The sequence below is a fragment of the Rhynchophorus ferrugineus genome, unplaced genomic scaffold (genome assembly GCF_030347505.1).
Source record: "Rhynchophorus ferrugineus isolate W39M unplaced genomic scaffold, kcgeb_rfMv2 rfM1, whole genome shotgun sequence".
In the NCBI taxonomy this organism is placed as follows: Eukaryota; Metazoa; Arthropoda; class Insecta; order Coleoptera; family Curculionidae; genus Rhynchophorus; species Rhynchophorus ferrugineus.
In genome coordinates this window covers 10,842,676-10,856,317 of record NW_027472580.1, presented here as the reverse complement: position 1 = coordinate 10,856,317, position 13,642 = coordinate 10,842,676, and the positions used below count along the sequence as shown (strand labels likewise).

Genomic DNA, 13,642 nt, shown 5'->3' with positions numbered 1-13,642 from the left:
CGCTATCGCCTCTCGGATCGAAAGCGTTCGCTTAAAACGTGTGTCGCCAATAAAAGCCGAAAAGAAGAGGGAAAAAATGAACAACCCCCGTCGTATTTCAAGGCTGACGCTGTTTTCATGACACACGTGCCTTATTTAGGCCTGACAATTTATGTAAATAGCCAACTAAAATGGTAATAAAATATCGGTCGTTAAAGTCGGAAACTATAACGAAAAGTTGGTGCTTGGCCTACTTGGATTTTACGAGGCAGACATGACGCCTAATATAAGGGATGTTATGACTCGATAGATCCATTATTTCCCTTTCACTGTACTGATATTCGCATAGACAATGTCCTCAACATGAAATTGTTACTAAATAATAACATTGAAATACATTATAACAGTTAATAATTAACGTTAATAACATTAAACGTTAACATCGTTAACGAAATCGTAAAAATTAAAATGAATTAACTTCAGTTAGTGCTCTTTTTGTTATGATTGATCAGTAAACTTCACTTTTTAAGTCAATTGAAATGTCTATGCGTAAATATGTAAATTAGTGACAATACGTTCTTCAATTAATTTTGAATTGAATGACCATCAGCAATAGTACTATGAATAGTGTCGATGAAGAAGGGTGTCTAAAGCCTTTCATTACGGAGTTGATGGGTTTAAATGATGTGAATTTAGTATTCCGTCAATATTTTCTATCAAAATCGCGAACTGAATCGTTATTATTTTAAAGATATTTGTCAAACATGAAAATTGAACACAGTGAATAAAGATAAAGAGTGATGTTTGAAAAAGTATAGGTTGAATTGTTTCGGTAGTATATTTGAACAATCTACTTTTATTCTTCAATTTCAATAAAATATTCTTAGTACACAGTGGAAAATTTTAATTCCTACACCATTTATTCCATTTTTTCTTCAATTAATTAATATGAAATAACGTTTCACTTAGTATGCAAATTGTTTAAAAGTATACAAGAAATTAATTGATTTAAAAAATCTTACGCCTATAATTATAGCGTTATTCTATATTGAAAAATAATGTAGATAATTGGATTCATGAATGAATATTTATTTAAAAAAATTAAAACAGCTAAATATACATATATTATAGATATTAGAGAATAATTGAGTGTATTATGTATAATGTTTTATAGTTGTAATATACTCACGATTATTTGGGAGGAACCACAAAGATACATACCTGTAAAAAGAAATAAAAATTAATAATGATAATTTTATATCTTGATATATATGAATTTATTTGTGTAATTATGGAAATAAAAATACCATACTGAGTTAGCTCTATTATTAGTATATGTAAATTAGTATGTCTTGATTAATCAAGTAGTATGTCTTGATTGTCAAGTTTGTAATTTTCACTTTAACTACATCGGTAAAACATTTCCCTTTCAACCATCTTCTCATGGAGGGAACCAAATAAGTAAACAGGGAGTAAGATTGATTGAATAGGGGGTAGTAGGACGCATATGTCATCCTATTTTAGATATCAAATTCACATAAACAGGACTAATTCAGCAAATATAAAAGATCAGGTCTTTCTTTGAAAATTCGATGCAACAATTGGCTAAAGCATTCAAACCATTGTAACTGATATTTTTGACATAAAAAGTGTTATTATATGACCGAAAAAATTCGATGTATCGATATTTTTATAAATATCGATATTTTTTGAACAACATAACGATATCTTTAATAGACCTTTAAAATTCAATTATTGGTACTTAATTTAAATGTTTATTGTAGTTTTGGTACTTAACTTTAAAGTTTTACTAAAAATTATCCAAAATAAAGTGTTGCGTGCCATAGTCGATGCTCCCTACTATGTTTCAAATGAAGTGATACAGCGTGATATTCTTCTAGAACCAATAACGAGTGTAATTCAATGTGTTTGATTGAAGTACTTCCACAGAGTGGCAGTAATCAGCGAAATATGCGAGATCTAACGACTAAAACGTCTAACACCAACCGGTCTAATTACTGGACATATATAGACTTTAGAATAAGCTTTAAAATAAGACCAATTAATTAAAAAAATATTTTGTTCTGGAGATCACTTAATGCCATTATCTACATGTCATCTACATTTAATAAAAACAAAACAAATACTTATTGCCCTCTTGGCAGATTTTGAAAGTACTAAGAGTAATAATTAACAAAAACTAAACATTTAATTTTTATAAAAATACCTTTGGTAAAAAATAATTTTGTTAAATACTTACAAAGTGAATAGAATACACTGGACCCTGAATAATTAATATTAAGAATGACCACATTCTATGAACAAATAATTGACGCCATTTCGATGAGGCCAAAATTTAAAGACAATTTTTTTAATTTGCACCAAATATATCTATCATTAACTAAATGTTAGTTGAAGGTTAGATTAAGATTTGTGTTTAAAAAATCATACATTATTCGTTTTATTGTCTTTATGCTAATTACTTTTTTGAAATTTTTGAACGGCAGTGTAGGTAATTAGAAAAAGATATAAATGTAATTCAAGCTTGTTTTAACATAATTTTACTTGTTAATTTAATTTTCGACATTCACTGCATTTTTCAATTTTTGTTGTAGTTTCAATCTTCCGACGTATTGCGAACATCATTTAAATATGTACAAGAACTTTTTCTTTTGAACGAAGATCAAGGTATTCCTCGAAGATGAGGATTGGAAAAAATCATCTTCAACAAGTCTCCACTGTCCAGTTCTCATGGAAATATAAACCCAGTTAATATAGGGCACGGTAACGGTAGTCGATGTTGAAATAAAACCTAATAATTTCTATTAAGTTCCATTAAAGCAGGAAAAATTCATGATTAATCCTTTATGACGGTACCATCACCATAACTATATATAAATATTGTTGACAAAATTCATATTTTTAATCTATTCTTGGAAGCATGTAACATGTGGGGTAAATATGGGTATTCTGTGCATTAGTAATATTAATTTATTTATACATACATACACACACACAACTGACAAATAAAGATAAAAAGCCTGCATTTCCTGCCACTTACTCTACTAACATTGGACGAGAGATAACGTAGAGGTTTTAGCGTAAATATTATTTCAATTTAGGGAATTTTCTCGTGGTTTTGGGGATTCCCCAATTGAAAATTAATTAACAGATTAAGATGCTGTAATATATAATAATAATATCGAAATATCATAATATTTCTGCACAATCATTCATTACACATAATATAATAGCATAGCATTCACAATCTTTAAACAATTATTCTATCCATAGCTCTTCAACATAGTCCTCCATAATGTAATGAGTCTACAGCAATCAGTATTACACCTATTATATTTTCTCCATCGCAATATTTCTATCATTCTCTCTCCATCTTTTCGTGTCTTAAAATTTATTATAGCAATTTAGTAAATTAACACTAATAGGCTATTTGTTTTTATCCTAATTTGATACGGTTTTAAAATTACAACTTACTTTACTTATAACTTCAGCGAACTATATGAAATGGTTTTACACTCTGTAATCTTCTGACTAAGCTATCATTATCTAAAAGTTGGAGAACAATAACATTGGTATGCTGATAGAGAGTTTGTTCATTCTGGGGGCAAATTCCTTGTTAACTTATTGACTTATTATTGACAGTTTCTATCTTCAGATCGTTATACAGATTGTCGTTACGAAGGGAGCTTGGAATCTTTGTATAAAATTTCAATTAACTTTAGCTGGTAAAAACCCCATAGTTGAATAAGCTCACACTGGTTTCAAGGTTTGTGGTAGAGCAACAGCTTATTATATACTGACAGCGCTAAATGTCTACCCAATAACCAGTACATTTTTTGTATTTTAGCTTGAGTTCTTCACATTTATTCTGAACATTCGGCGCTTCCACGTCAATCAAGTGCCATGCCAAGATATTTGGTTGTATTTCCATATGAGTCTACTTGTTGATTTATATATACTGGTTTTTACTTGATTCTTCTGTTGGTGAAATCAATAGGCACTGATTTATTTAGATTCATTTTGTTGCATAATTTTTTGTCCAGCATTGTGTTTCGGCAATAGCCGTTTGACACTTTTCGGTTAAATCAGTGTTGTTATTTTCAGTACCTAGGATTACCAAGTGCCGAGAGGACAGATAAAGTACTCTAGTCTTAGCATGTGTGTCAGCTGTATTTTCCTCAAGTCAAAATACTTCTTGTTTGATTCTGAATTATCGGTCAGTTCTAAATGAGACCAACATTTCTGAATATTGGCCAGGAAGAAGTATTTTGATGTTATGTTTTAAATCCTCATGACAAACTTTACCGAAAACTTGAGCAACATCTAAATATATTGCAGATTAAACCTAACCCGATAATAAGGTCAAAACTAGGATCCCTTTTGCGATAATACCATTTTTTATTTATTATTTTTTATTTAAAGTGACAAATCCGATTTTGCTTTCCTATTCAGTAGCGCAGAGTAATGGTTTAACATCATCCATTGCATAGGGTTGAAGCATTTTCTCGAGGTGGTTTGCAAATCTAGTGGCCTTCTCCTGATTCTTTCTGGTCCATTTCGCATTCTTAGCCGATCGAACACTGGAATAGTGGTATTCTTCCTGTCTCTCCTTTTTTCGACATTAGTTCTAGGATTTCTGTAGGATACTTATTACCATAAATTCCATTTGTTTCTGAGTCTTTATCCGGTGTCCCAAGTTGATGATTTCTTCTACTTCTTGAAACGTATTGTAATATCTGTAATGAGACCATTGTCTATCTCAGTTATAATATAGTTTGAGCGTTTTAGTGTTTATCGTATAGATTATACAACACTCTAGAGCAGTGTTCGATTATTTATCTGGTCTAACGATATTAACCGACTTATTCTACTAATATGTATTAATGACCATACCGTAAATAACTGTTTCTAAATGCTTAAATGACTGAAAATGCCTTTTCAAAACGTTCAACAATATTACGGTTTCATTGTTAGTCCGGTTGAAAAAAGAAAGGTTTTCTGAGGTATATTACAACTGGCGAGGGAAAGTGGATCTACTACGACAATCAGATTTGCAAAAAATCGTGGAAGTAGGACCATCCGAAACGAAACATTCATAACTATAGTGTTTTGGTGTATAATTGGTGGAATTAGCGAGGTACACTGTGTTAATAGCTAAAATCCGAATGAAACGGATGTCTAGCCACACCAATTGAACGAAGTATTGTTGAAAAAACAGTAATGTATGACAATGCTCGGCCAGATGTTTCAAAAACTGGGAAGGATTCACTATTCCAGTTCGAATGAGTAGTTGGCCGAGCCGAGCTTGCTCACCCGACAGAGCGTTTTCTGATTGATGCAACATGGCTAGTACGCGGCTGCGAAATGTTGAAAATGGATCGATGATTGGATGGTTGCTAAACCAAAATCGTTATTTCGACAATGTATCAACATATCGCCAAAAAGATATGAAAAAGTTGCAGGGAATATTTTGATTAATACATATAACATCAATTTTTCTCCATAAGTGCCTTTAAAAGTGAAAAAATGATGAGACAACCATCTAATATTTATTAACAATAGCTGAATGTATGAAATTATTTCTAGAAATAAATAGTATTTATATCTTTTTTCTAATAATAAATAACCTTACATGTTTATTGGAAATAAAGCGATCAACGTAATATGATTACATAATACGTAATATTTGTTTATGAAAGTAATTCCGCAAACGGTTTAAGTGATTTTCCCATTGCCATTTATTCGAATTGTGTTTGTTTTTTCATCCATTGGTAAATATTGAAGGTATACTCGGTGATGTGTCTTTTTCAGAGAGGTTTTTTCGTCCATATAAACGCATTAACATTAGTGACGTATATCAGAGTTGACAATCATGATATTTAATATGATTCTGTGCTTTGTTTATTTATTTATATCGTAACACATCCGCTGAATCTATTTGTCGAAAAAGTTAGAAACCAAGAGGATTGTATGCCAGACAGTTGGTCTTGTAGCCTTCAGGTCCAGTTGACAATTTTAGCGTTGATAAATCTCAAAGCCCTCTTGATGTTTTCTATCATAATATACTTGTGGCGTGGCTAAAACCTCTACTTTATTGAATTGAATGTTGCCATAGGTGACTGGTATAGTGTATCCAACATCCAACTATTCAATACTATCAGTTCACTATTACCAAACGATGACGTGATCAAAGCTTCCCAGATAATCCAGGTGCCTGAAATATCCAGATGCTCAACATGATTATTGAGAGATTTGATTGAATGAGATTTATGTTATAAAATCGCTTCAATCAATGCTATTCTGTACCACTTTTTGGATTGGAACACTTAATGTAGTGCAAGTTTTCTCTCAGGCGTACTTGTACCACAGCTGTGCTCTATAGAAGTAGACTGGTCGAACCAACATTTTATACAAGGTTGCTTTCTGTGCGATTGGAAGTTTGCTTATTCTGTAGAGTAATGGAAATAGAATGCTGTACGCACCATTTGAAGATGGTGTGCTGGATTTGGGGGGACCATTACAAATATGTCGCTTTCTGGGGCCAGGGTATAAGGACTTTTTCGATTTGAACGCGGTACGCGTTTAGCTCCTTCCGATGTACCGATAGCTTATACCACACGATCGCCTGACTGAGTTGAGCTTGAAGTATGTTTTGAATAGCATCTTGACAAAATTAGGTGATAAAAAAGCGGTGTCGTCTGCAGAAAATGTCGTGTTTCAATGATTAATAGAGAACCTTGTGGAATTCCTGCGGAGATTTGTTTCCGACAGGAAGTTGCGTTGCCAATCCTAACTACAAATGACATTTCTTAGAAATATGAGTAAATCAATGATACTAGGTCATTTGGTAAAGCTATTTTTTGGCTTTAAAAATTAGACCGTTGTGACACCTTTACGAAGTACTCCACAGTTCGATACGATACGTTTTATAGTCCTAAGATTGACTTATATACATGATACGATGTTCTCAAACACAAATTAATTTTGTAGAAATGAAGTTAGAGGTTCCTTGTGGCTGATATTAGACCCTCACCGGCTGACAAAAATCGCCGTATCGTCAGTATATCAGCCACAGTAGTAGTTTTTGAGGTCGGTAAATATTCAATAATGAATAAACAGAAATGCAATTAAATATTTAATAAGCAATACCGCTGGGCCACAACATCAGAATCAAAGTGAATTTGTAAAATAATGTTTAAATGATAAAATATACCCTACCAGTTTTTTGACAGACCTTTCAGTGCTTTTTCCGGTTTATGATTTGATCTGATCAATATCACATTATCTGCTTGAGTATGGTTGGATAGCCTTGTAGCGATCTTGAGGCATGTCGAATTTTACATCGTGGAATAACGGTCTACAAAATACCCAGAAAAATAATCCCAGATGTTGAACACGGACGGGGTGCCAGCAGCGCCAACTAGAACCCGATAACGAATAGCTGGCAGCAACCCCGAGATGTTTATCTGGGATGTTATTGAATGGTATTGCGATTCATTCACTGCTCAACCCTCGTTTGGTTTAGACGTGCCACCATTGACTGCCCAAGCCTCGTCAACAGGTAACTCCGCTGCCATCCGTCTTATCATTTGTATTTTTCATATTTTTTTATACAGCCAATAAATAACGGTCACATAATGTAAACACCACTGTTTCATTTCCTTTTACCTCCATTCACCGAGCCACATCATTTACCCTAAAGCCTCATATATGTAAGGTTCCATAAGATACCTTTTAAAATAAAAAAATCTCAAAATTTACAGTTCATAGTGACTCTGCTTGACAACCTTAAACAGGAACTTTGATAATATAATATAATCATTTGTATATATTCGTTTAATATAATAATATAAATAAATTTTGTTTAGTGAAAGTAATTCCGACAACGGGTTTAATTTATTTCGCACATTTGCCAATTGTTGGAATTGTTTATTTAGCTATATAGGTAAATATTGAATTTATATATATACTACACATTGATATTTTTTTAGTCACTGGGTTTTTTGTTGGTATAACCGGATTACAATCGGAATATTTATTATATAAAAACATATTGAGCCGTGAAATAAAATTTAAAAAAATAAAGGTTTGATACTGAGTTAATTAAAACAGTTGTTTTACAATGAAATATTTTTATTTGTTCTTCAAATTCTTTGTTTTGGAAGGTCTGTAACGAGATGCTCTTGAGTTAGAGCTGTTGTAGTCAATCTATTTGTCATTTTATCATAGAAGACATGTCCACAATGAAATTGGATTTCATTCTCATTCAAACTACTTGTTCAGGATGTTAGAGAGACAAATTAATGAAACTGTTAAATATCTTTATAAAATTCTTTTAAAGATAGATAAAGAATACCCAATAACCAATTGATGTCAGTTTCGTGAATCACTGACATCTTTAAGAAAAACTTATTTGTTGACTTCAACCAGCGTTCCGAAAATTATTTAGTGAATTACAACATCAAGTAACCCAATACTGCTATAAATGCAATCTCAAAATTAGTAAAATCTACTTGATTGTATCTGTAGATTTGATAGATTCTTTTTCAAACTGTTCTAGACTGTCAATTCTGGAGATAATGACCTGATACAGGTTAATTACGTAATCTATTAAGTGAATCTATTTTAGACAATCTAAAATGGACTTTTGATTTGATTTAATTACTGTTTTGTTTTATTCAAATAAAAATAATGCTAAACCATAATATAAGGAAAAAAATTTAATTAGTAACTTTGAAATTATAAACGCCTCAGTAGACATGACACATTCTCTTCGATTTCTAATTTGAGATTAATAGTTTTTCAGTGGACAGTTCCAGTATCAATTAGCCCGTGTCAGTTTCTTGGTTGTTCGTAAATATCACCTTCTCGATACACAAACCAGGTCCTCAGATAGGGATGTGTTGATTTCCCTTATATGTAAAACTGATATGGACAGATTTAGTTACATTCAAATTGATTCTCCATTCCTTGCCCTAATTGTTAATTCTGTTTACAGACATTGGTAATTTCATTGCTACATCATCGTAGTCTTACAGCCATATTATGGTAGTATTATCAGCAGCGTTGGAACTATCGACTTAAAATGACTATCGACTGTTTAGTAACTGACTACTTTTTACTATCGACTATCTCAGCCCCTATTTTCGGTTGGACTGATTTTGTTACTATTTACTATCGACTGTTCCAGTCGTCTACTTTTAGTTACTATTGTTGGTTCTACTAGTTTCATTTCACTAATTTTTAAGGTTCTGGCTCTGTCGTTCTAGCCGCGACCTTAACAAAAATGTAGCCAATTTATGTTTACATGGATTTATATATAATATATATATATATATATATATATATATATATATATATATATATATATAATATATATAGTTTTAAAATTTTTTTGGTAGTTTGGTGGTTTAAACTTGTAAATAACAATATATTGTATATTAATATAGCAGCATTTTGAAACAATATTTTTCAAGATTGTTAATGTAATAGGCTAAAAGGGTTAAAATTGTGAATGATAAACAGTAAAATACTTTTGACTGTCTTTATGGCAATAAAAGGTATTTAATTATTAATTTAATTAGTATTAATATTTCGATTACTCTCTCGATTTTTCTTAAATAATATTTCCGTTCAATAATAAATAAAGCATTTACTTAAACTTACTATTTAAAAAAACTCTAGTAGTCATTGTGGGGTCATTTTTAATTAAGTCATGTATTAGTTCTTTCTCTATGATTGTTTAAGTTCTATTGTATTGCCTGTACTTATTATAGTATATTATTTAAAAATAGCAATTAAAATATTAAAACACGATAAAACATTTGTGGGGTATTATTCCATTCCATCGAAAAATTCCATTTCTTTTTACAGGTCCACAGACCATTGAAATATAAAAGTAATTCTACTTCGTTTAAAATGAAATTATAAATTGCATGTTAATAGTATTCAGTATTTTTTTTCTTTTTCTTTAAGTTAGTACGTGAAGGAGTATGTACATCTCCGTCTCGCTTATACTACCCTTGGAAAATATAAGCACATATAAAATTAACTGCTCCAAGCAATTATCTCCGTCCTTTCCTCTCTCACAATTTATACAGGAAACGGTTCGTACACCTTCGTCTGACATCACGAATTGAAAAAAAAAAAACAGTCGAATTGTGCATTTGACTGAAAATAGTAATTATTCGCTAGTTTTTTTGACTATCGACTGTTTCGACTGTTTTCAGTCGATAGTTCCCAGCGGGAAATAAAACCATGTGATGTGTAGTTATGTAACATGCTAAAGGGTAAAACATTGAAAAGTGCTACTAACTTTTATTTTAAGAGCTATTTAGAAGTAAGGCCCAATGGGTCCTACTAAGTAACCAGCAAGTTTTAGATCACTGGAGATACAAATTGTAAGTTAGTCAGCAATGATTATTAATGATATATTAATACATTTTCAAAAAGTAGTTCTTCGTATATTGCTATAAATTAGTTTTAAGCAGATGACTGAGGTTAAGGTTAAGAAGTAAGTTTCTAAATATGTTTTCACAGGGTTGGCAACATGTGGTCGAGCGTTTTGATGCTGAATAATAACATTGTTGAGTCGTTGCAAGTATTCCGGCCGTTTTTGTGCAGTGCTCGGCTTAGACGTATTAATTGTAGCGATCCCCATTAGGTTCTAATAGCTGACAATATACCACATCAAGCCGATTCCATCAAATACAGATCACTAGCTTGGAACCATGGATATTGGGCTTTTCTGTTGATGTTGATACATGACCAGGTGGTCCCCACGATTTTATTCGCTTAGGATTATCATAGTGGATTTACTCTTCATCACCAGTAACAATACGTTGTATATTGTTCGCAATCTTTCCAAAATTACCGATCTTGTCCCTAAAGCATTTCATACATCACCAAATGCATTTCAATGTCTCATGGCTTCACTTATATGCCAAAAAATATCGCGCAATAGCTTCAAATCTTCGTCTTCAAATTATTTAGCTATTCTCATCGGGGCTCATCGGTGTCAGATTCACCACATTTAAAATGATGAAATCAGTATTCATATGTTGAAATTTATGGAGCATCGTTGCTATAAGCTTCACACATGGCTTTCAATGACCTTTTCCTTCAAATTGAATCCTGTTCTGCAAATGCAATTTGCGCGATACAAATTCAGACAATTTTCAACGCATTGGAAAAATGTTTTGTTCAGACATATTGAAAATTGAAGCTTGTCAGTGAGGCTTCAACATGAAGTTGGTTACACCTGTTGTAAATCCTTTCAAATTAATTTATAGTCTAATATTAGGTCTGTAGTTGACAGAAAATATGTCAAGAGTGTTTATAATATATGGTCGTTTACATTAGTATCGGATTCGGGTAAATTGAAAGTAGTTGTTTTAATCTCTACGCGTTTAATGACAGAAGTGTGTGATTAATTTTGATTCTAATCGACTTTTAATGTGGTAAATATCAAGACACCCACGAAAACACTCCCGAGACATTTGCCATTCCGAAAAAACGCGACGAAAAAAAAAACGAAACACGGTTATTCGGTCGTGCTCATTGATAGCGTAAAGATAAGATAAATTATTTTACAGTTGAATCAAGTATATAATTACGTTGAGCCGTAGCCTGGTTGGAATTCGGGCGGCATTGTTATGATCGGCTCAGCTGGAAGGTCGAAGCTGTTTTCACTTTTCGTACCGAAACTTTCAAGATTTACGCTTTTATTTATAAATGTGATCTAATACGATTAGGCACGATTGCATTGCGGCAACCGCTCGCTCGAAAACACCCTGAATGACGCCATTTGTTTTCTGTTTTCGATTGTTCCCTCTCTTTGAAGTTGGCTTTGATTGTTTCGTTCGTTCGTTCGTTTGTTTGTTTGTCGGTGCGAGATGGTCGTCGTCGCCGCCGCCTGCGATTCGAATGGGATAATCGTCGACTTAACTTACCTTGTACGTGTTTTGTTTCAATTGCTCTCTAAAAATTGGGAACGACAAACTATTTCAACGGCGTCTCTACGCTTTGGTAAACAACTTTTGTTGATGTAAACTCGCCGATCTCAAGGCTTGAATCATAGAGACTATATCCAATTTCTTTACTTATTTTTCTTGTTACTGTAGTTAAATACTGTTTGTAGTTTATAAGATCAACATAAGTTTTTCAGGTGGGAAAACACAAATTTATAGACCTATACGTTTTTTTTAAATATATTTTAAAGTCTCCTTATATGACCTATGTGTTAATTTTAAAGAATCTGCAACAAATGGTGTTACTGTAACACATGAGTCCACTCAGATGACGATCGTTTTCATTCCAGAATGAAGTGATGGAGAGATGTTTCATCCAGTGTTACATATCGAGGCAATTCCGGTTTATTACCTTTAAACATGACCAAATACTGAATCATCAAAGCGTTTTTGTTTTTGGTCAACAGTGAGCGAATGTAGCATCCACTTTGAACCGAGCTTTGCCATAGTCAAATGCTCATACAAGATAAAACCAACACGTCCTTTTGATATCTTTACGATGTTAGCTAACTCACGCAACTTCACATTTCGATCATTCAAAATGATTTTTATGATGTTTTCTGGTATTAGCACCTTATTTGGACGTCCACTGCGTTTTGCATCATCCGTGTCTCTACGACCACGTTTGACATCAGCAAACTAATATTTTATAGCTGTTTCTGAGGGAGCGGAGACTTTATATCAAGACGCAGTGTAAAATTAAATCCATGCCAAAGTCAGTTATTAGGTGGTGAGAATCAGGTGGATTAATCAAAATTTATGACAAACGATGATGCCATCAAATGTTAGGAGATGCGTATAAATTAATGAAGAGTGTCAAACATCTTAATTAAAATCAGTATAAATAAAATTTAACATATTTTAAAACCTGTATTACTTTTTTCGCAATATTTATGGCTTTGAATATACCAGTCCATAGAAATCAGCTGATAGGATTTGCAATTACTTAACAAATTATTTTTATCGAATGAAATTTACACTTTAATCAAGGATATGTGTCCGCTTAAGGTATTTTCTCGTTTGGTTTAGTTTTAAAATATTTCGATATCCTCATATAAAAAACTGGCGAACCATTACTGCATTTATCATGTGAAAATTATGCTGTATCTTATGCTTCTATTATGGGATGAAAAGAACATATTATGTTAAGAGCTCCTCTAATAATAATTAATATTAAGCAATAAATGTTTTATTTAAATACACCGAAAGATAGGGCAACAAATTTATTTGAACAAATCACGCTCACTCATATGTTGTTAAATTAATTAAAAAACACTCGCAAACCTTTTAGAATAGAATATTAGAATAAAATTGGCATACTCTATCTCGTTCATTACTAATTTCAAACTATATAATCCTATTTTTTTGAATTTATAATATATGTGGATCTTTCAATTTTCTGTAGAAATTTAAAAGTGTTATTATTTTATGATATCAATAATGGCCGGCTTGGAAGGCGCCAGGACAGTCCAACTACTGTTACGATAGTCGTGGGTTCTAATCCTTTTCGTTTAATATTTGTGATTGTCCTAGGCAAGGGTGTAAAATCCGACCAGTCACGCCAGTTACCAGGCTGGATAAGACCGGATATATTCTGGGATGATTCCATTCTA

The 13,642-nt window shown here is 32.3% G+C and overlaps 1 protein-coding gene across 6 annotated transcripts in view; it reads right to left on the bottom strand.

Annotated features, from left to right (window-relative positions):
* Window positions 1-13,642, bottom strand: part of chico (insulin receptor substrate 1 chico) — a 245,952-nt gene that overhangs the window by 177,424 nt on the left and 54,886 nt on the right. The gene's annotated exons all lie outside the window — the stretch shown is intronic.